The sequence below is a fragment of the Cygnus atratus genome, chromosome 6 (assembly GCF_013377495.2).
Source record: "Cygnus atratus isolate AKBS03 ecotype Queensland, Australia chromosome 6, CAtr_DNAZoo_HiC_assembly, whole genome shotgun sequence".
In the NCBI taxonomy this organism is placed as follows: domain Eukaryota; kingdom Metazoa; phylum Chordata; class Aves; order Anseriformes; family Anatidae; genus Cygnus; species Cygnus atratus.
Genome location: NC_066367.1, coordinates 16012767 through 16032722, shown reverse-complemented (window position 1 = coordinate 16032722; position 19956 = coordinate 16012767). Strand labels below are relative to the sequence as shown.

Sequence of the window (19956 nt, the reverse complement as noted above, 5' to 3'; positions counted from 1 at the left end):
CTGAATCACTGCATATATATGTATATATAGTATATAACAGTATATAACAAAATTTCACAAAAAATGTGCATTTCTGTGTGTAAAGGAAAAAAAAAAAAAAGGATAAAAAGATCTTACAGACTCATAGCATATATTACTTCATCAAATGATCCTTTCTAAAGACAAGGCCATTAATAGTCCTTATATTCTTCCTGTGAGTCAGTGAGCAAGTTGAAAACCCAATGTACCATGAATTACATCTTCCCAATAACTTTTGGTTTTACAAATTCTACGGAAATTTACCACGTGCATGCAGATAAAAGGAAAGGATTCTCAGGGAGCACAGCTAGAGACAGATCATGTACATGTATGCAACTCCGCTTCTAAGGCATGGCACTGTGAGAAAACATTTCTGTTCTTTCTTTAAGTAAGAAATTTTTAATTTGTCCTTTTGCATGTATACAAACAGATTCCTTACACATTAACAAATATCTATGGGTACCTTATTGCTTCAATAGCATCTTTCTTGTACTGTGAATAAAGGCATTTAAATCCATTTCATGTTTCAGGAATAAGAGCTAAGGTCTTGTTATTTCTTACATGTAACTGGTTTGGCTTCAGGAAGCTGGCTAGACACCTTCCTCCCCCTCCTGGTGCAGGCCGTGCAGCAGCTGACTCACAGCGCTCCCGCCAGCCTGCCTGTGCCCACCCAACAGATCTGTCCCGCTGATCTGCCTGGCTCCTACATCCTTTTAGGGTGAGCTATCCAGGCTGCTGTGTTTGTCCTCAGACTGCACCGAAAAGCTATTTGCAACATCGCACACTTAAGCCTTTCAGCAAAACTGTGGCAGTTCTATTCCTTTTCAGGTATTGCAAGGTTGTTTGAGATGGAGGGGGAAGCAGAATTTATACTGAATGAAATCTGGCTTCTCAGGCTCTGTGTTTCTTCAACAGATGCATTGCTTCCTAAGAGTTTGAAACTGTTACTGACATTTATTGCTTATCTCTACATGGCCTTGCGTTTCAGGATTTTTGAAATGCTTGCTTTAACTGAATCAGAAGTACATTTCAAATACAGATAGGTTTGAAGTAACACAATAAAGGCAGGGATGTGAAATTCTTTTGCTTAAAAATTTTACAAGGATTCTGCTGAATTCACATTATTTTATGAAATAATTGTTTTTCATTCTTCTTCTAAACCCTCTTTCATAACTGGCTGTGGCTATCTTCCACACTTTATCATTAAGAAAACCAGTGTCCTCCAGCAATAATCAGTGACTGGATCCAGACAGCTATTTGCCTTTTATCCTAAATACAAATCTTTTGTTTATAATTTGCTAACATATTATTTAAAATATATAAAAACTATAAAGTTTATAGGAAAAAAACTATAAAAAGTTAGAGTTTTCAGGACTGGCAAGAAGCATTTGAGTTGTCTATATTGCAGCAAATTGTCCTAATGAACCTTCCCACTTAAAATTCACAAGCATACCGAGGTTGTGTCATCAGAGGCAGCATGGATTTAAACCTTCCTTAGGCTAAACAGGGCCCATCTGTTTTCACTGGCTTCTGTGCCACCCAGGCCACTTATTACTCCTTCCCAGAAACATGTCCTTATGCCTGCTGGTTGCTGTTACCAGCACTAACACTAGTGGCAACTCTTCCCCCTTCACCTTCCTCACCATCCTTACCAGCTCACACGAAACCCTTCTCTGGACTCACTGACCTGTTCGGCACCCAGCGATTACCCCATCAGTACCATGCCGTAGCAGAAATAAACGGCCTTCTCAGCTTTGACTTAGTTAACAGTAGAGGCCTGGTTGTGCATTTCTCTGTTTGGTTTCCTCCCTGCTCTAAACACGTTTTGGATTTAGGTTAAACTCTTGCTGCGCCCAAGCTACCTGCCAGCCTGTACCTCTGGAACCTGAAGGTGGCACAGATCTCCTCCAGACTTCTCTAGCAGTCTCTCCTCTGCAGGTGCTCATCTCAGGCCAGATTTGATGTGCCCTTGCTTCATTTGCAGCTGCCCCTCTTGCCCCTTCCTTTTCAGGGAGTATTTTGGTTTGTGCAGCTGCATGGTGAGCCAGGCTGGAGAACAGACCAAAGTCAGAAATAGCTCCTTTTCTGCCCCCTGGGACTGATTCAGCCAGTACTTTCACCAAGGACACACTCATCAAACTCCACCTGAAGGTATAAAGCTATTCTCTCCTGTTAAGTGATGCATGCCCTTCCCTGTGAGTACACCGAGTTCTTTGCCCCTTCTCTAGTGTCAGTCCTTGACTTCGCCGGTCTCCTCTTCAAAGACTTTTCTCTTGTCCAATCGATTTGAATCGTCAGGCTTTTCTAAGCTTCGTTCTTCAATGAAGCTTGAGTGGAACCAGCCCAAGTTTGGTGCCTTCCAAGCTTCCTGGTTTTGAATGCACATCACACCCTTTGGCAGATCGCACAGATGCTGAGATGTTTGGTAATAGAGAAGTTTCAAAATCAGTCAGTATTTGTATACTGCACAACAATTCCCCAGGCTGTCATGTATGACTTCTTCCTTCATTCTTTTTAAATTTCTATTTATTGTGAGAAATTAAACCAGTTTTGATAGAATAGGAAGAAAAAACTTTTAATAGTCCTGTTCCAGTCTTGCTAGGCCTCATAAATACAATTAGTTCTCTTATATTTATAATTCAAGGTGACTATTCACACATATAAAGTTGCTTATGTGAGTAAAATATCCGCAGAATTAGATATTTTGCATGAGAGTGCACATCTTGTGCTTGGATCTGTACAGGCAGCCACCGCCAACAAGAAGCCCTGTTCATTTCAGACATTTCTGTAGCTCTGTTAGCAGGGCTGTGGTCTAGACTTTAGATCACCTATAAACCATTTAAGTATATGGACGATATAAAAGATACAAAATCAGATTTCTAATTACCAGAAGTCCTTTGGAATAGGCACACAAAGAGTGTTCAGCTGCAGAAAATAATAGTCAAACTGACAAACCTTTGGATTCCTCTGTTCTGTAAAGCAGCCATTAGAGGCCAGCCCAAGTTACTCCTCACAAACACTGCTTCCCTCCCAGAGCTGGAGTGTGCTGGATACTTCCCAGATCACAACTGCAAACACACAGCATCTATTTGCTTCTCTCTCAGAGCAGGACACAGGTACACAGTTTTAAACATTTGCAGCAGCTAATCTGCAGCACAGCAAAATAAGAAGCAAACAAAAGCCTAGTCTCTTTCTGTTGTAGTTGGTAAATAAAACATTGCATTTGGGTTTAATCCAGATTATGCCTCAAAACGTTCACCCTTAAATAGATTTCAATTTTTTTTTTCTATTCTGTATATTCATTAATATCCTTATTTTTATCTGTGACCACTATGCTTTTTTTTTTTTTCAATTACATTTTCAGGCTTCTCTGACAGAGCAGGCCCCCAGAAGTCATTAATAAACTACAATATTCCAAGTGCTGAGCTGCTGCAAAATCTTGTAAAAATATAACCTGCATTTCTGATTTCAGGTTTAAATGCAAAAAGACAGACTTTCCTCAAAGCTTTGCAAAAATCTCTTAAGACTCTCCATTTAAAGAATCTACAAAGAAGTTCTAAAATGTGCAAAACAGTTTGTTGCAGTAAAAGGATTCAACTTTTTTTTAATATGATAATATTTGTATTTTCATTGACTATTTTATTAGCAATAACTATCACCAATAATAAATTATATATATAGTAGTTAAGTATAACAATGTTATATCCAACCACAAGGAAACTAAACAACCTAATAAAAGCATATGATGATTTTTATATTATTAAATGAAAAAATTAGCTCTTCTTGTTGGTAATGGAAACAGGTAGCATACAATTATTTTCCAAACAATTCAAATGTAGGAATCATGCTTTCTTTTTTATTCTATTTACACATAACAAAGCAGAACATGCACTCGCTTGCCAAAGAGTTTCACTTGTATTTTACTGGGGAGGGAAATTATTTCACAGTGGTTTTGAAAGCTCAGGTGTCTGTAAGCCATTCTGTTGAACATCTACTTTCTTTTATTGATCTAGAGGCTTTTAGTTGTTCAGAGAAAGCAGGAGGCTGCAAAAATGTTAGCATAGGAGGAAAGGGAAACAGCAGGTGTGGTCACAGTACTTATGAACTGCATAAAAAAAATAAGCTTAATATTGGCTCAATCTTGATTTTGTCATTTCTTAAAAATAGCTATGAATGACAATACACAGAAGCATCATGTAGGGTTTTTTATTATTTTATTTTTTATAAGAAGAATAAAAATAAGTAGCTTTACATTAAGAGAGCTGCAGTGGTGGAACCTTGTGCACAGGAGAGAGGAAAATGTTCTAATCAGCTTGACGTATGCTCCCATCCCTGGTAGAGCATCAGGGTGATAATCCTTTCCTGTGCAGCACAGGAAGATATCAGTTTCAATCTGGACCTCAATATGAGAGGTATAATGGCAATTCAGAGCCTGGTGCTGATAATTAGGGAGCTGGAGGGACTGATTTTATAAGGAAATAGCATTGATTAAAATTTGCATTTGGAGCACTTTCCCACAAAGGATCACAACTGCTGTGCTAGTGTTAGACCTGCATTTTCAAAAGCAAGCATTAATGGGCTGCCGTACTCCAATGGACTCTGGTACTCAACAGCTTTTCTGAGCAGGTGTCGAACAAAGGCAAAGCCTGCTGAACACCCTTGTGCTAAATAGTCCATGAAGAAGTGGCGGGGATGTAGTTGAAGCAGGAGACACATTACTTCTATTTGTGAAAACACTCAGACAGCCCCTTGCCTTTGTTTCCAGCCAGGTGCTCCAGATTTAAACAGCTCAAGGGCTTAAATACAGGACAGGAGTTGAAGGATCACTAGGGTTGTATAGGCACTACTGGTACTTCAGCAATGTACCTTGGAACCACTAGCAGAAAAAAATAAATAAATAAAACATGCTTTCTACCACTACTTCCCCCAAAACCTTAGCCAGAAAATTAAATAAACTTGGACTCAATATGAATGGTGTGGCAATAGATGAAAGCAAGCAGAGAGAAAGAAGTGGCTATGAGAGGCTTGAGTGAACCCAGAAGGAACTGCAATTCAAAGGGTAGTTGCATCAGCCACTGGCTGCAGCATCACATCCACCACTAAAAGTACATGATGTAACTGAAGAGAAGAATATTGCAGAAAGTGTGATTACATATAAAATATATCCACACCCTTAAAAAGGGGAGTGAAAGCCGCAGAGAAATTTCCATGATTTTACCAAAAAACTATTGGAAAGACAAACTCGTCTACAAGAAGGATGAATTTGAGAAGGAGCTGATGAAAATCCATAGAGAGAGGTTTTATTTGGGATTCCTAATAGTGTCATCATAACACTGTGCACTGATAAGTGCCTGAACTTTTGAAAAAAAGGGAGGGAGGGGGAAGGGAGGAAAATAATTCCTTTTGGGAGCAGCCAAGCTTCTGACACATTTGTGTCCCCTTGGTTTGTCCTACATGTGATCTCCTCCGGACACCAGTAAATACCCCCAGTACTTTCCCATCTTCCTACCCTTTCTATGCAGAGAGTTGGAGTAGAAATGTTAAGATTAGTGTAAGTGGAACATAGATAGGAGTGCCTGGAACAAAGAGCAGGAAAGGATGTGCTGGTAGCACCCAGATGAGCAGGTCTTCAGGATCCAAGCAGCTTGTAAACATACCCAAGTTAGTAGGCAAAGGGGAGTGAGTAAATCCTGATGACTCGCAGAGATGGGACAGGATGGAGAGGCTGATGACTTTCAGCTCCTAAAGGGTGTGTAAAAAAAATAAAATCAACACATGGATCTCATTGAGATAAATGGAGAAACTACAGGAAAAACTCAGCAGACTAATCTGCTCTGCTAGCAGAAGCAAGGAAGCAGTATCTGCTACAGAAATTAGAAAGGGATTGTAGAGTCTTAATACTGGTTTCCACTGCTTATTCTGTGGAATAAGTAATTTGTGTTAGTGGAAATGAAGACATTGCAAAGCATGATAAAATAAGCTTGGAGGAGCAGTTTTCTTCAGTGAGATGGGTCTTTATGCCTATACAGCTATAGGTGACTAAGACACAAGCACATATAAAGAACATCTAGCATATATAAAGAGTGTGTGTTGCCTCTGCTGCCAAATGTACATTGCTTTTATTTTGAAACATTCATGTAGGTCATTGCTCCAGTGAAATATATATTTCAATAATAATTTTCAATTCTCTCAGGTTCTCATCATTTAACTATTGTTAATTATTTGGCAATTATGCTGATGAAAGGTTAAAAATGATCGCAGAGCCATTTCTTCAGTCAGGGAAAGGAGAAATGGTTTAAAATTAAATCCTTGCAGTTGGTGCTTAATGGTAATGACATGCTATTTTTATATTATTTGAAGTAACAGATGATTACTTAGTAACTTCAACACTGGAAAATGGGCTAGAAAAGTATGGTGATCTAAATAACAGACAAGCATTCTCTGATGTGAAATTAGCACACGGAAGAGGCCATTACAGAAGTACAACTTTACTTGTTATGAAGGTCATCAGGACCTTTGCAATGTGAGGTTCATAGTTCTCTGCCAGAGTCCAAATCTAAAGTATGCAGAGACTATAGATTGACTTCAAAATCATAACCAAACTACCAGTAACTTCCATTAAGCTGCAGGTTTTTCTCCTGTTTTTTGAAATTTAGGTTCAAAGAACTTAACTATGATACACAAATGCCTCACCAGTCATTTCAAGTTACAAAAATGAAAATACAGTCTATTTCATTTCTCCTACAAGCAGTTGCTGATATCCAGGGTAGACACAGGGGCCTACATTTCATGCTTTCTTCCGTTCTTTAACGGAAATTTGGAACAAATGAGTAAGGCCTTATGTCCATAAAATGAGTAACTCCAGAGTATTTCAGAACAAGAGCAAGAAAGCATGTAAAAGATGTTAGAGGTCCCTGTGAAGAACATCATGCCACGCCCCCGTGCTTGGCCCAAGGAAGGCGCAGCATGAACATCTCTGCCATTTCCATCCCTCACCCCGTGGAGGGAGGGAGGGTATGCTGCCTCCTCACACAAACTGGTCTTTGGCTGCGAGTCACTTGTTATCCTCCTGGTGCCTCACAGTAGACAGTATGAAGTCATCACTAAAAAGCAAGCCAATGTTTTAAGGACTGCAGAGCCATTTAATGTAATGGTGGGTGCTGTAAACAACTGCTAGGCAATTGATGACCTCCTGTTTATTAGAAATAGCTAGAGCACTTGTTCAGGCTGTAATAAGAAGGGAGGTGTTGACATATGTAATTTAAACAAGAACAAATTTGAAGATTCAGTGATGCCCTGCAGTTTATGGAAGTACATAGCAGCATAAGGAACTCCTCCCACTTTTCTGAGCATTTACTAGTGCTTAATATCCAAATCTGAACCACAAAATATTTCAGGAAATACTATACTTACAAAGACGGGGGAACACAGCCCCCTGTCAGGTTTTTCCTGACAAAAAAAAAAAAAAAAAAAAAAAAAAAAAAAAAAAAAAGGGACTAGATTGATAGTTTAGGAGTTTCAAATAAAGACCATATAACATATACCCTGAAACCTATATAAAACTTATATAAAACAAAGGGAGCTAAATATTCCCACTTGTAATTGACAGATGAACTCAAATATTAAAACAGTATTTCATGGAAGGGGGAAGGAGGAAGTGGGAACCGGGCAACGCTGTAACACAACCAGTAGCCACTCCTTCCCAGAAGTGCAAGCGGACTTCTTTTTTGTTTCTGGTGCTGCGTCCTGCAGTTCTTTCTGTCATTTTATAGTAACACCTCGGTCATGTTATAGTTGTCAGGAGAGGGGATGGTGTTGCCCACACTGCTGGGGAGCAAGGCCACAGCTCCTGAAGCTCTGTGGGTTCAAACAGGTTGTCCTGTACTGATTGTGCTGGTGCTTACCTTGGCTGCCCATGGCCCCAGAAGGCCTTTGCAGTTCCAAATTCATGTAAGTAGTCACTGCAGCTCTGCTAATGGTGCCTGCTCCTCAGCCCCTTCTGCTCTCCAGCCAGACTGTGCACAGGGCTTGGCTAACCAAAGGAGACATTAAACGGACTTCCTGTCCTGCCTTGTCAGTAGACACCTTTTGCTCACTAAGTCACATTTACGTGAGCTAAGTTGTCTGGACTTATGCTCAGTATTGCAGTACATATTCTACACAATTTCTCTTGCATTATTCTATGCCTGTTTATTGCACAGAGAAGTATCTCACCTGTACCATCAGCAGCAAGCTGCATGTCTTGGAGCCCACCCTTTGTTCCTGTCCTGCCACCAGATGTCGATGTCTTCCTCCTCCTCCTCCAGAGTGACGACAGCTCTGCCCTTTAGACCACAGCCATCAGGATTGCATTTGTCTAAAATGAGAGAAGATTACAGCTGATCTTCCTGGCTCTTTCTTGAAACAGCAAAATAAGAGATAGAATAAATGGCTTGACTGAAACCTTGTAAGAACATAAATTGCGGCGTAAATTAAAAAGTCAGTTTGGTCATAATAGTAGGCAGAACTTATTACATTTCATTTCTTTTAATGGACACTTTCTGCTGTATTTACAGGAACAGGGCAATTCTTTCTAAGCTGAATTGTGTGTGTATTCCAGTATGATTTAAACTGGCCATGGCTTCGGGGTATATATATTTGAACTGCACCATACCCTTCCTTTTCTGTTGTTTTCATTCCTGCAGTGACCAAATTGTGATCTATAACTGTTTCCAGTGTGATTATAGCACGTCTCCTTGTTTCAAAAGGACAAGTATGTTAGCTAACACAAAATTTCTCAAATCTCTGACAGGTACTTTTTCAGTTCTCTCCTTCTTCTCAATGTTCATCAGCTCTGAAGACATAAACAGCTCTTTCCCTCATTCTTGCTGGCACTCAAAAAAATGTCCATTTTCACTTTAGAAATCATTCTCACCTGTAGGGATTTTTTTTTTTTTTTTTTTTTTTTAACTTTTTGTGGGACTTTTTTGGTTGGTTGGTTGGTTGGTTTTGAGATATGGCATCATTAGAATGGGAGTACTTTACCATTTTTATTAGCAACTTGTCTGGGAGACATTGTACATCCATAGTGGCTTGTAAGCAGCACTGTTCTGGGATCATCTAAAGCACACAGAGCTGTATGCAGCAGTTCCTGCTGGGGTTTTTACATTATTGAATTTATCTGTGTAAACCTATGCTAGAAGCCAGCTTCCAAACAAGTCCTCACCAACAGTACATGCCAGTAGTCTTTGAGGGTGAGATAACGTCCTAAAACTTACCTCATTTATAAAAGCATACAAAGAAACAAACCCATAATTTGGGGAAAAATAATTCTGTTGAGTCCAATCTTGTTTTGGCTCTTTGTTATCTTAAACTTGGCATGTAAGTGTCCCTGAATGTCCTCAGACCTTCCAGATTAGCACCACTGGAAAGCAGGAGAGCCGTGAAGGCAGTCGGTAGCAAAATCCCCTTTCCCTACACCCTCACACTGGCCAGAGGCAGGTAGGAATAGCTCTGAAATTATCCTCTCAGCCCCAAATTATTGTCTAAACACAAACTGCTGGTCAGCACTTTGAAAGAGGTGCTATGTGCTGAGAGTAGCTTTTAATCTGTTTCTGCCTGCATACTTCGTTCAAACAGCAATTTCAACTTGCCTCCTAACATATAAAGCTTGACAGACTTTACAGAATAGAGTGGTGCTGAATTATTTCAAATGCCCACAGAACTTCAGTTATCCCTCTTGCTCTTCTGCAATGATGAATGCTGTTGAAAACAGAGAGACACTGGTACGGCTAGAGCAGGCAGGCACCTACTGCATGCCTGCAGGCAGGAGCAGCATCACCAATGATGTGCTGACCGCAGGGTCCAGTCAATAATCCATGGCAAAAGCATCACAACCTCTACAATATATCAGGGGATTTGACAGCTGGCAACTGGCATTGCTAGCAGTGGGATGCCTCCATGCAGATCTGATTTTGGAAACTTTGGAATGTTTGGAGGTTTATTTTTCAAAGCCTCTATTAGGTATCCGCACAATAGAAATTAGAGAATTTTTTAGATGCAGTCATTTGTATTGCTCCGTCTCCATAAAAACATATTTTCCCCCAAGTTGAAACACTGGAAATGAAATGTGTTCTGATCTCTAGTTGAAAGTGAACATTAACATACATTGTATTACCATTGAAAGGATTAAAAATGTACATAATAATTTCTACAATTTGCAAAGAGTAAATTAACATGTCAGAAGACTTGTTAAGGCATATCTGTTAAATAAAGATACTCTCTTTCTCCTCTGCCTAATTTCTATTCCTCTATGATCCAGTCTTTCCCACTGTTGCACAATTCTTCCTTCTTTCACTCCTATTCCTCTTTTTTTCCACATCTTTTCTCAAATATCTGCTGTCATCATCATCACATCTATTCTTCCCTGACACTACATTTTTTCTCCTTTATTTCTCTGCTTCCCAAACCTCAGAGTTGTCACCTCTTTCTCAAGTCCCTTTAAAAATATTTCCTTCTTTGCCAGCTACCTTTGGGCCTCACCTAAATCTCACTGCTTAGGCAGCAGTTCTTTCTTAGGTGGTAGAGAGGTACTGCATGCTGATAAGTTGAACTCATGTATACAAACAAAGAAAACTCCAATTACAATCTTCAGTTGTAAAATTTAATTGCCACACTAATTAGGTTTTAAGGACTGGTTCCTGACAAGTGCAAAGAATCCTTCTGGACATCCCTTCAATCAGTTAGCATTTGCTTATAGTCTCCTTACAGTGCTCAGAATTTTCTCTGGTAAGTGCATCATCTCTCTGAAACTACTGGCATTTCTACAAATACATTTGGTCATGGAATGACAGCCGCAAGCAATGCAGATAACACTCAATTAGTAGGAGACTGCAAATAATGTGCTTGTCAGACACCTCCCAGTCCTGCTCCCTTTCACTGAATGTTCAGGCCAGGGAATATATTTTTGCCTCCTCTACTTTTCTGTGATTTGCATTTTCATTTGCTAAGAGTATTAAAATGTCTTATTTATCTTGGACTGCAGCATCAAGATCTTTGTGCATCTCATTCCCTGCAGAAATTTCCCAGGCAAGTATTTCCCCACTGCACCTATTTGTTAAAAAAAAGGCAAAAGATTTCTCAAATGGAAAAAAAAAAAAAAGAGAGGGGGGAGGGGGTGCAGACTGTCCTCAGAGAAAGCCAAAATCCTTCTGAAGAGTAATTAACTTTCTGGATACAATTCAACAGAATGCCATTGTGTGTGTGAGCATGTGTTAACAAAAACCAGAAGCTTCACAGCATATAAGCCCTCTCTTAGCTGATTGGAATAACCAGAAAAAGACCGGTTCAGTGCATTTCAGGGTCTTTAGCATATATCTTTAAGCTCTCAGCCAGAATTTCTGGAACCACTTATATATCCTCTGAGAGCCCTTAAAAATTATTCCCCTCTTCCAAGCACTGGATTCTTGAATGGTGGGGAGCATGAGCAAGAGAGAGATTATTATTAGAGAAACACAGCTTCAGCCTGAACACTGCCATTGGCACTGTGTTTCAGATGATACATAATATATTCCCTTAAGCTAGTATTAGAGGTAGGTCATTATTTTGATACCTCTCTTGCAGCAGGAATACAAGCAGCCAGCCACCACTTCGGAGCAGAGGTGAGGTGCTCATAGTGTGGGACACTCCACAAGGGCTCGCAGAGAGGGAGGACTCTGAACTGAACCCTACGTTTAAGTTCAGCTTAACTATCCAAACTAATTTTTAATTTGCTTCGTGTTATGTTGGCTCAAAATCATCAGTGGGGGAGTGCTGATCTGAAAGCTGATGCAAATGAAGGTTTCTGATTGCTGACTTTTCCCTGTGTGCCAATATTCTCCGTGGTTTTACCCCATTAGGAGCTTGGGTAAATAGTTTATGCAGATGGGTTAGCTCCCTGCCCATTATTTTCCCATTCACCTAGAGATGAAATTCCTAAAGATTCAGGCCATGGGGCTTAAACGTGGTTTTATGAAATAATATTTTTCTATTCTAGAATAATACCTGTCATAAGGAAAAACAAAACAAAAAAATTACAGGAGTTAAGATTACCACAGCCACATCCCAGTGTTTTTTAAAATCTCATTATCATTCCAGACTTACCACAGTGTTGGTGATACTTCACAGAGGTGCAAAGTTCTTCAGCTGAGTCACTGTTATCAGATGTTATGTTCACTATGAAAACAAAGAAGTTTCTGTTGATTCAAGGTCAGGCAAGTCCCACTGTACCTACCTCTTACTGCCTGGTCCAGAAGGTGCTTTTAAGATTTACATTGGTCTACTGAAGTTACTTATGACTGAGCACACTTTCTTCAATTTCCTCTGGCATATATATGTACTTACTTTCCTTCCCCTGCTTCAGCATCTGCATGAGACATGAACCTGCTCCTCAGCATCCACCCCACCTTGGTCCATATCACCAGCTTTCCGTATAAAGAACCATGATCACCTGGGGCATTCTGGGCTGACAAAACATACTCTTATTCCCCCATTGCTTTGCTCCTTTTAGAGGCATACCTGTGGACAGCGTTCTTCTGTTGTTTTTTTTTGTTTGGTTGTTTTTAAGAAAAAAACACAAGTAAACAAAAAAACACCTAGATGATTCTGGTGATTCTATTTAGTGTCCTTCTGTGCCACATGATTCTTTTTTAGATCTTTTCCACTCCTATTTTTTCAATCCAATTTTGACTCTGTAGCTTCTTCCCTCAACATAAGGCATGAGCTTTAAGTTGTAAGCCTGTCTTAAGTTCACTCATTGTAGGGATTTTTCTACCAGGGCACGCTCTTTTTCAGCTGTTACATTATGTACATTCTCTTTCCTTCTCCACAAACACATTGAGATTACTAGTTGTTTTGTGTAATCTTACTTTTTCCTACCCACTCAGTTCTATAATCAAAGGTGTCTGAGAAACAACTGATCTGACTCCAGAAGCAGGGTATATTTGATTAGTTAGTGCTGTGCACATATAGCTGACTCATCCAGAGCGAGTCTGGGGGATTTACAGGCTCAGTTCAGCCTGCTGAAGTTTGTACCACACCATCTTGCATGATATATAGGTAAGTCCTCCCTCCCCCATGCAGTACTGCAATGATAGCTGTGCCTTGAAGTCCTTTACTTGGACAGCAGACCCTTCTCTCTGCTCCAGCGTGAGCATTGCTTTTCTGTAGTTGTCTCGAAAGGGTAACCATCTTTTTTTTTTTTTTTTTTAATACTATTAACATTTGGACTGATATATCTGGAAGGCCACCTGGTTCTCACTCCAAGATCAGCATTAATGGGTGCTTTTCCTTGGAAATATTCTTCACTGAGTTTATTAAAAATGTTGGCTACCACTAGCTATTTACTGGGGCAGAAAGATGTACCAATACACTAATCTGAGCAATAGGAATTAATGGGAATATGAGTCCTCTGCTTAGTAGAGTTATCATAATGGGAGCAATTTTAATCCCTCTTGAGCAGAACTGGATTTAAGCCAGTTTAACCAATACACAAAAGACACTGTAACTAATTAGTAGGTCTTTGTAGAATCCAGACCCCAATAAATATTAATGTGATGTCCTAAAGAACAAGCATTATATTCCTGAATCATACATTTATTAAGTCAAGATTTGACCTTTTTGGAGATTACACGGGCAAACTCCTTCACTCTCTGCAAACACAGGCAAAAATCAATCTCCTGCAAGCGTACGCTAAAAAAATCCAAATGCCACATCCTACATTTAACGGACACATCTGATTAAAATGAATACAATAAATAAATAGATAAATGGAAACCTCCTAACCCAGCTACAATAAATGAAACATTAACACAATACACACATCTTTAAAATGCCATGCATTAATGTTGAGTAATGTCAACTATTACAACTATTTTGTTCCTCCCACGCTAAGAGGAGAGTCTATCTATACATAATTACTGCTAAAAAGAATCTACATGGAAAGCTTGCTGCAGGTACAAAGTCAAACATGCCAGAATTAGTAAATGCTAAAATGAAATCTATCAGTAGTGCAATCATTCTCTTTTATGTATGTATTCTGGTATTTTCCTCCCAAATGAATGATCAATGCGACTTTAGCTTTTATTCTTTGTGTGCATCAGCACAGTGCTCTGACGCAGAGGAGGAAAAGATGGCAGAGGTGGCTGCTGTTCCCCACAGGGAGCAGTTGGGAAACAACCACTTGCCACCCCATGGGCCACAGATTGAAGTGCTGGTGGTGAATGGGGGAATTTTGCTTGGTGTGGGGCCTCCTGGAGCTCAAACAGGTCTGCAGTGCTCAGAGAAATGATTTCAGAAAGGACAGCCATGATACTCAAATAGCAGATGGGCTACCTACAAGGAGCTGTGCAAATGAGTTGGTGGGACTTCATTTTGCCGTGTTAGCCACCTACACTGCATTCCCATAAAACTTTGGAGAATAACACTGTAGGCTAATCCAGTTCCCTCCAAAAGCCTTTTTCTACAGTCAGCTGATATAATGAATACATGGCTGGAAACATCTGGGATAAGAAGCATCCTCTTTTATCAGGCCATCATTATTTTCAAAATTACATTGATGTTACTGAAAAATATTTTTTACTCAAAAACTAAAGAGCATCGTAGTAACAGATACGCCTATTGCACATCTGCAGCAATACTGCAAGAGTTACTTAGCAACCAGTAAGATTTTTCTTTCCTGACAAGACAGAAAAAAAAAAAAACATGTAAAGGAAGAGAAAAATTGGAAGCAAATTGAGTTGAATAAAAAAAAAAAGGAAATACTGTATTAACATTCAGAACGCATAATGATCTGGGTATGTTTCTGCTGTATGAACCAGCAATTGCTGCACAGCATTAACTCAACCTACACGTTTAAAATCAAGGACCAATCTAGTTTAGATTTTCCTATCATTAAGAAGCATTATCTACCATCTTCTGACTATATTCTCTTACCTATATCATATTACAGGCGGAAAGAGGCAGAAAAAAGACAAGCGTCACGATGACTGAAATTTCCATAGGCAAGCACAGCTCCTTGCACTGCCTGGGGAAGGCAGCCTCACCTGGAGCAGAGTTCTGCGGGTAGCAAGAACCACCAGGAACCTGCCTGTGCCTTCTGCTGAGCTGTTGCTGTGCAACTGGCTGTTGCATAAGGAAGAGGAGAAGCACATCTGTGCACCCTGCCCTAGCTGGCTGGCAGGTGTTAAAAACCGCTGGGGCAGACAGATGGACAGAAACACACACACCCACCCCTCCCTTGAGTGGGTCATCCTCCTTCCTCACTGCTCCCTACCACCTCAGGCAGAATTTAAAAGTTGCTTTGATTCACTTCAAACAGTGAAGATTTAACGTACATTCTGGCATGGAGCAAACATAATGAAATTTCTATACATTAACTGATCAAATATAATTTTTTTTTGGCCTGGCTTTTATGATTTAGGAAGGAACAAATCATAGTCTGAAGGAAATTATAGACTTAATTATTGAAAGTAATGGTGCTATGAATAAGCATTTAGATTCTCAGCAGGAGGTAATTACATTTATGATAGTTTTGAAAATTTAGCACTGCAGCTTTCTCTATAACACAGCAGGGTTTCATCAGGATGCTATTATATATATATTACCTTCCAAGGCAATAAGAGTCTTAAGTATAAAATACCAGAGACCAATATTCCCTTCGGTACTTAATTATTACATTGTTTTTTATGTTACATTTGAGCAAAGGTATTAGCAGTTAGTATTTATTGAACATTTTCTATAGAAAGTGTTGACCAAAATAGAGTAGTATTTACGTGATATTTCCCACTGAAATACTTTTTGTTAATAAAAACTAAAAACTCAGTGGGATTTTGTTTTCATATTTGTTTGCAGGTAAAACCATTTCAGGACAAAGTCCCTCCAAACTCTGTTAATACATATATATATATATTATTTTTTTCCACTAAAAACACTAGAAGAAAATCCAACCTGTTCTTCCACAGCATTAGATGTGGTGCAGGTCTGCCACCATAACATTTTACATTTCTGTTAAACAAGTCAAATTCAAGAGAAATTAAAGGATTTTTGCAAAGCATCAAAGGAAGAGAAGGGGTTGTGCACTGGGGCCTTGTTAATCTGAATTTTCAGTTAAGCATCCACCTTTGTAAAAGGCACAACAGAAGGGCCATGGTGAGTGGTGGCCACAAAGACCACAATTGCAGCATCTCTTTACTGAAGCCTGTTTCCCCCTGATTTCTTGTATTTGGTATCCCTTACTTGTACAGCAAATTTTGTTGTTGTTGTTGGTTTGTTTTGCACAGTGTTTGACCTTTCTCAGGCAGGCCACTTTCTTTTTACAGCACAAGAGTTGTGGCTGTCAGAGCTAGGCACACCAGTTTCAGCAGACCTGAGATGACTGTAGGCTTTGTGAAGGGCACGGAGGCACCATAAGGAGCAGATAAGACACTGGAGCTGCTTCTCTGCTCTGACCATTAAGTGAGACAACTCATGCGAAGGAAACCTGCCCTACAGTAATTCAGCTTTCAGCATGCTGGGCAATTTCTGCAATCCAAGCATTTTGTGTACTTGCACAATGCTACCTTGCCTTGCCTGGACACCCCCATGAGCTTCTTCCTGAGCAACAAACTCATCAATGGGGTTTGTGGGCTCCCAGTGCGTCCATGCAGAGCACCTGTGACACACCACATCTGCAGTTTCTGCAGGGTAAGATTCCCCTCTCGCTGCTTCCACACATTCCCAAGCAAGGAAGTATTTTATTGTCTAATGATGAGCAGTGTAAGAGCTGGCTTCGTTTTGGCTCTGTGCAACCAGCCTGATGTACATTTTCACCTGCGCTTGGTAGAAGGATCTGCTCGACTAGGAAGTACCAGTATCAGTGTCTGCTTGCTGCTCTTAGCCCAGTCTGTCACTGTCAAAAGAGACTCTCCTTGCTCTGAATGTGATAAATCACAGATTTCTCCGCAGTTTGTCTGGGAAGGCAAGGGAAGCCATACAAACTTGCAGTGAAGTGGGAAGTTCTGACTTACAGCAAGCAGAGGAGTCGAACAGGACTGCAAAAGCTTAACTGAAGATACGAGAATTTTAAGAGGCTCACATGGGTATCAATTCATAGCCTTCTTTTTTTCCAGTCTTTTGAACACTGCAAGAATTGCCACTCTGTCAGCATAGGTCTGAAAAGCTACTGCACGTTCTCTATGGCCATGGCAAACATGAAATTGTTGCTGCCAGCCTGAACGAGACAGCTCGACTCCTCCACTGCAAAAGCAGCAGCAGGCAGATTGAATTTCCATAGTGATCTTAGTCCTGTAGACTTCTTGACACTTGAGAGAGAGATCTTTCATATGATTGTTTCTTTATTTATATTACACCTTCACTGTCCTTCCAGTAGGATAGTCACAGGAATGTTTTATTTTAAAGAATTTCTAGTTTCTCTTTTTGTTACTTGCAGCTAAATTAAGTTTTCTATATGAATCCTGGAAGGCCTGAAATTCAACTGTATGCAATTCAAAAAAAAAATGGAAATAGACATCCACGTAAACAGGTAAAGGAGTATCAGCATCCTGGTGTGGACCAGGTGCTCTCCCTGGGCTCATGGAGCACACAGGAGGCTTGCAGTTCCAGGCTGGGATTCTGCCAGACATGTTTAAACCCAAGATTACACGTAGCTGATTTTCCTTGCCCCTTTAAAGTGAGAAGTTCATTATCTCTTCTTTCCATCTATGTGCCTCACTCCAAACCGTTAATTAAGGGAAGGATACAATAGTTTTTTTAACTCCCCTATTTTAGACCTGCTTCTTCACCTTCAGTGATTCATCACATTAGAGACTTGCTTATAGAGCAAATAACTCAGAGAACAGCTAAATTAGCTAGACTGGCTGGCCTCTGTCATCAGGAAGGAATGAAAGTGACCTTTTAAAGCATGGGACCAGGCTCATAGTTACCTGTGGCCATACTGAGGTGGCTGCACCATGCTGCAGAGAATGTAGGACAAAACGTGGCTCCTCTTTGAACTGTGTGGGTGGACTACTCATACATTAACTCCTGCTTCTCGGGAAGCTTGTTGCTTGTAAACCCCACTAAGAGTGTTCAGAACAGAATGATGGTAAGAAAACAGACCAAAACAGGCTTATTTGGGCTCCTTCAGAGAAAAAAAAAAAAAAAAAGTTCTCTGTGAGGCCCTCAGTAGGAAGACAGACCTTTAAACCTATCACCTACACAAACATCTGTATTCAAGCAGCAGCCAAAGCTAGTTTCTAGGCACCAGAACAGTCTCGTCTCCCTCAGTCAAGCCAATCTATTTCTGTGCTATTTGCTTCTGAAGCCAAAAAGAAAAAAAACAAGATAAGCAAATGATATTGCAGCCTGCTAGTGTAAGTTACCAACTAAAAGTATAAAAATTTGGTAGGGCTTTTCTACCCAGGAAGTATATACATTTAAAAACAATGATGCGATTTCAGCTTCATTAAGTCAAGAAACCTGAAATTGAACGTGAATTATCACAGTGAGAGATGTGTCCAAACAGCTTGATTTGGACCAAAACCCAAACAAGTAACTGAAATGAGACTATTTCCCAAAGAGTCAGCAGAAGGACAACTCTTGAGCAGTGTTATCAGATGTGCTGTTTAATTTCTAACCAGCACTGACTGCACTTCAAACCAAAACAGGCTGCAAGAACCAACTTTTTCATATAGCACAAAGGCTTGCAAGTGTTCAGGCAGAGGTCTATCCACAGGACTAACTATCTTAGGTTTTAGTTTTCAAAAAGTCTTTAGAACAAGAATCACTCTTTAGATTGACCAGGCACCAAAACAGTAGAATCGATACTGATTAAAGATAATTAAAAAAAAATGCGCCAAAACAGTAGAATCAATACTGATTAAAAAAAAAAAAAAAGTCCATAAAGTCCCACTTTTTAATCCTCTATTCACTCTGTGACTGTGGTCAGAGTGAATAGAACTCTAGGTTGCAGTGAAAGCACCAGAAACTCAAGGGTTGATTAGGCATTTTTTTCCCCCGGCCTGCCTGATAACTTCCTTGCTTTTCTACTGCAGTGCCACAAGATAAATATATAAGTAAAATACACACAAAGAAATCTGACAACATAGCATTACTATCTATGAAAGACAGCGTACTGATCAAACTGCTTTCTGCAACAGGCACTGTGCCTGGGTGAAATATTAGAGATCTCATGTCAGTTCAACTCAAAGAAACACGACTTGCTTAACTACTCTAAATATGCATTATGAAAATGCAGAAGCTCTACCTTGCTTAGTAAATATCCATCTTTAGATATAATAAAGCTCTTGGTAGAAAATTGTTCCTGTTACCTGTAAGTGACAGTCCCTACCTGCAAATGAAGGCCTGTTTGGAAAGGTAGCAAGGGAGCAGCAGAGGATCTGGTCTTCAAAAACTGAAGTATTGAAATAAATCCGATTTTGAAACCTAACATCAGCCTTGAAAGATAAGAGATCCTCTTCAGAGCTGAAAAATAAAAAAAATGATAAATACTAAAAATGGTTCACAGTTTCAGTGAGGAAGACACATCTTGAGACAAGTGAGTGAGGGTTCACAGGAGGGCATCATGTGGGAGATACAATCCTTTGCTATTTTTTTCTTTAAAAGCACAGTGCTGGAAGGGTTAGCCAGTGAGCTTTGTAAACAAGTGAGTACAAGGTGCTGGGTCAGAGAAAACATCTACCCAGGCTAAGGACCAGCATCTCTTAAAGTAACCTGAACAATTGCAGAAAAAGTCCAAGAGTGAGTGACACCTAAAAGCAAGTGACACCAATGTGAACTAAGGGGTAAAGATGACAAGATCTGATCACTCTAGAAGCCACGGAAAGAACACTCATCCCCAAAAGCTGGATGGGCAAAAGCAGACTGATCTTTCTGTGGAAGAGAGATGCAGACATAACACAATAGCTACATGCTAACAACAGAATG

The 19956-nt window shown here is 39.9% G+C and overlaps 1 long non-coding RNA gene across 1 annotated transcript; it reads right to left on the bottom strand.

Annotated features, from left to right (window-relative positions):
• Positions 1–5175: 5175 nt before the first annotated feature.
• LOC118243073 (uncharacterized) lies at positions 5176–19482 on the bottom strand. Its single transcript, XR_004777173.2, has 4 exons — positions 19361–19482; positions 12139–12210; positions 8233–8374; positions 5176–5760 (listed from the first exon to the last, which is right to left on the bottom strand). It is a non-coding gene; the product is annotated as an uncharacterized LOC118243073 (long non-coding RNA).
• Between the last annotated feature and the right edge of the window lie 474 nt (positions 19483–19956).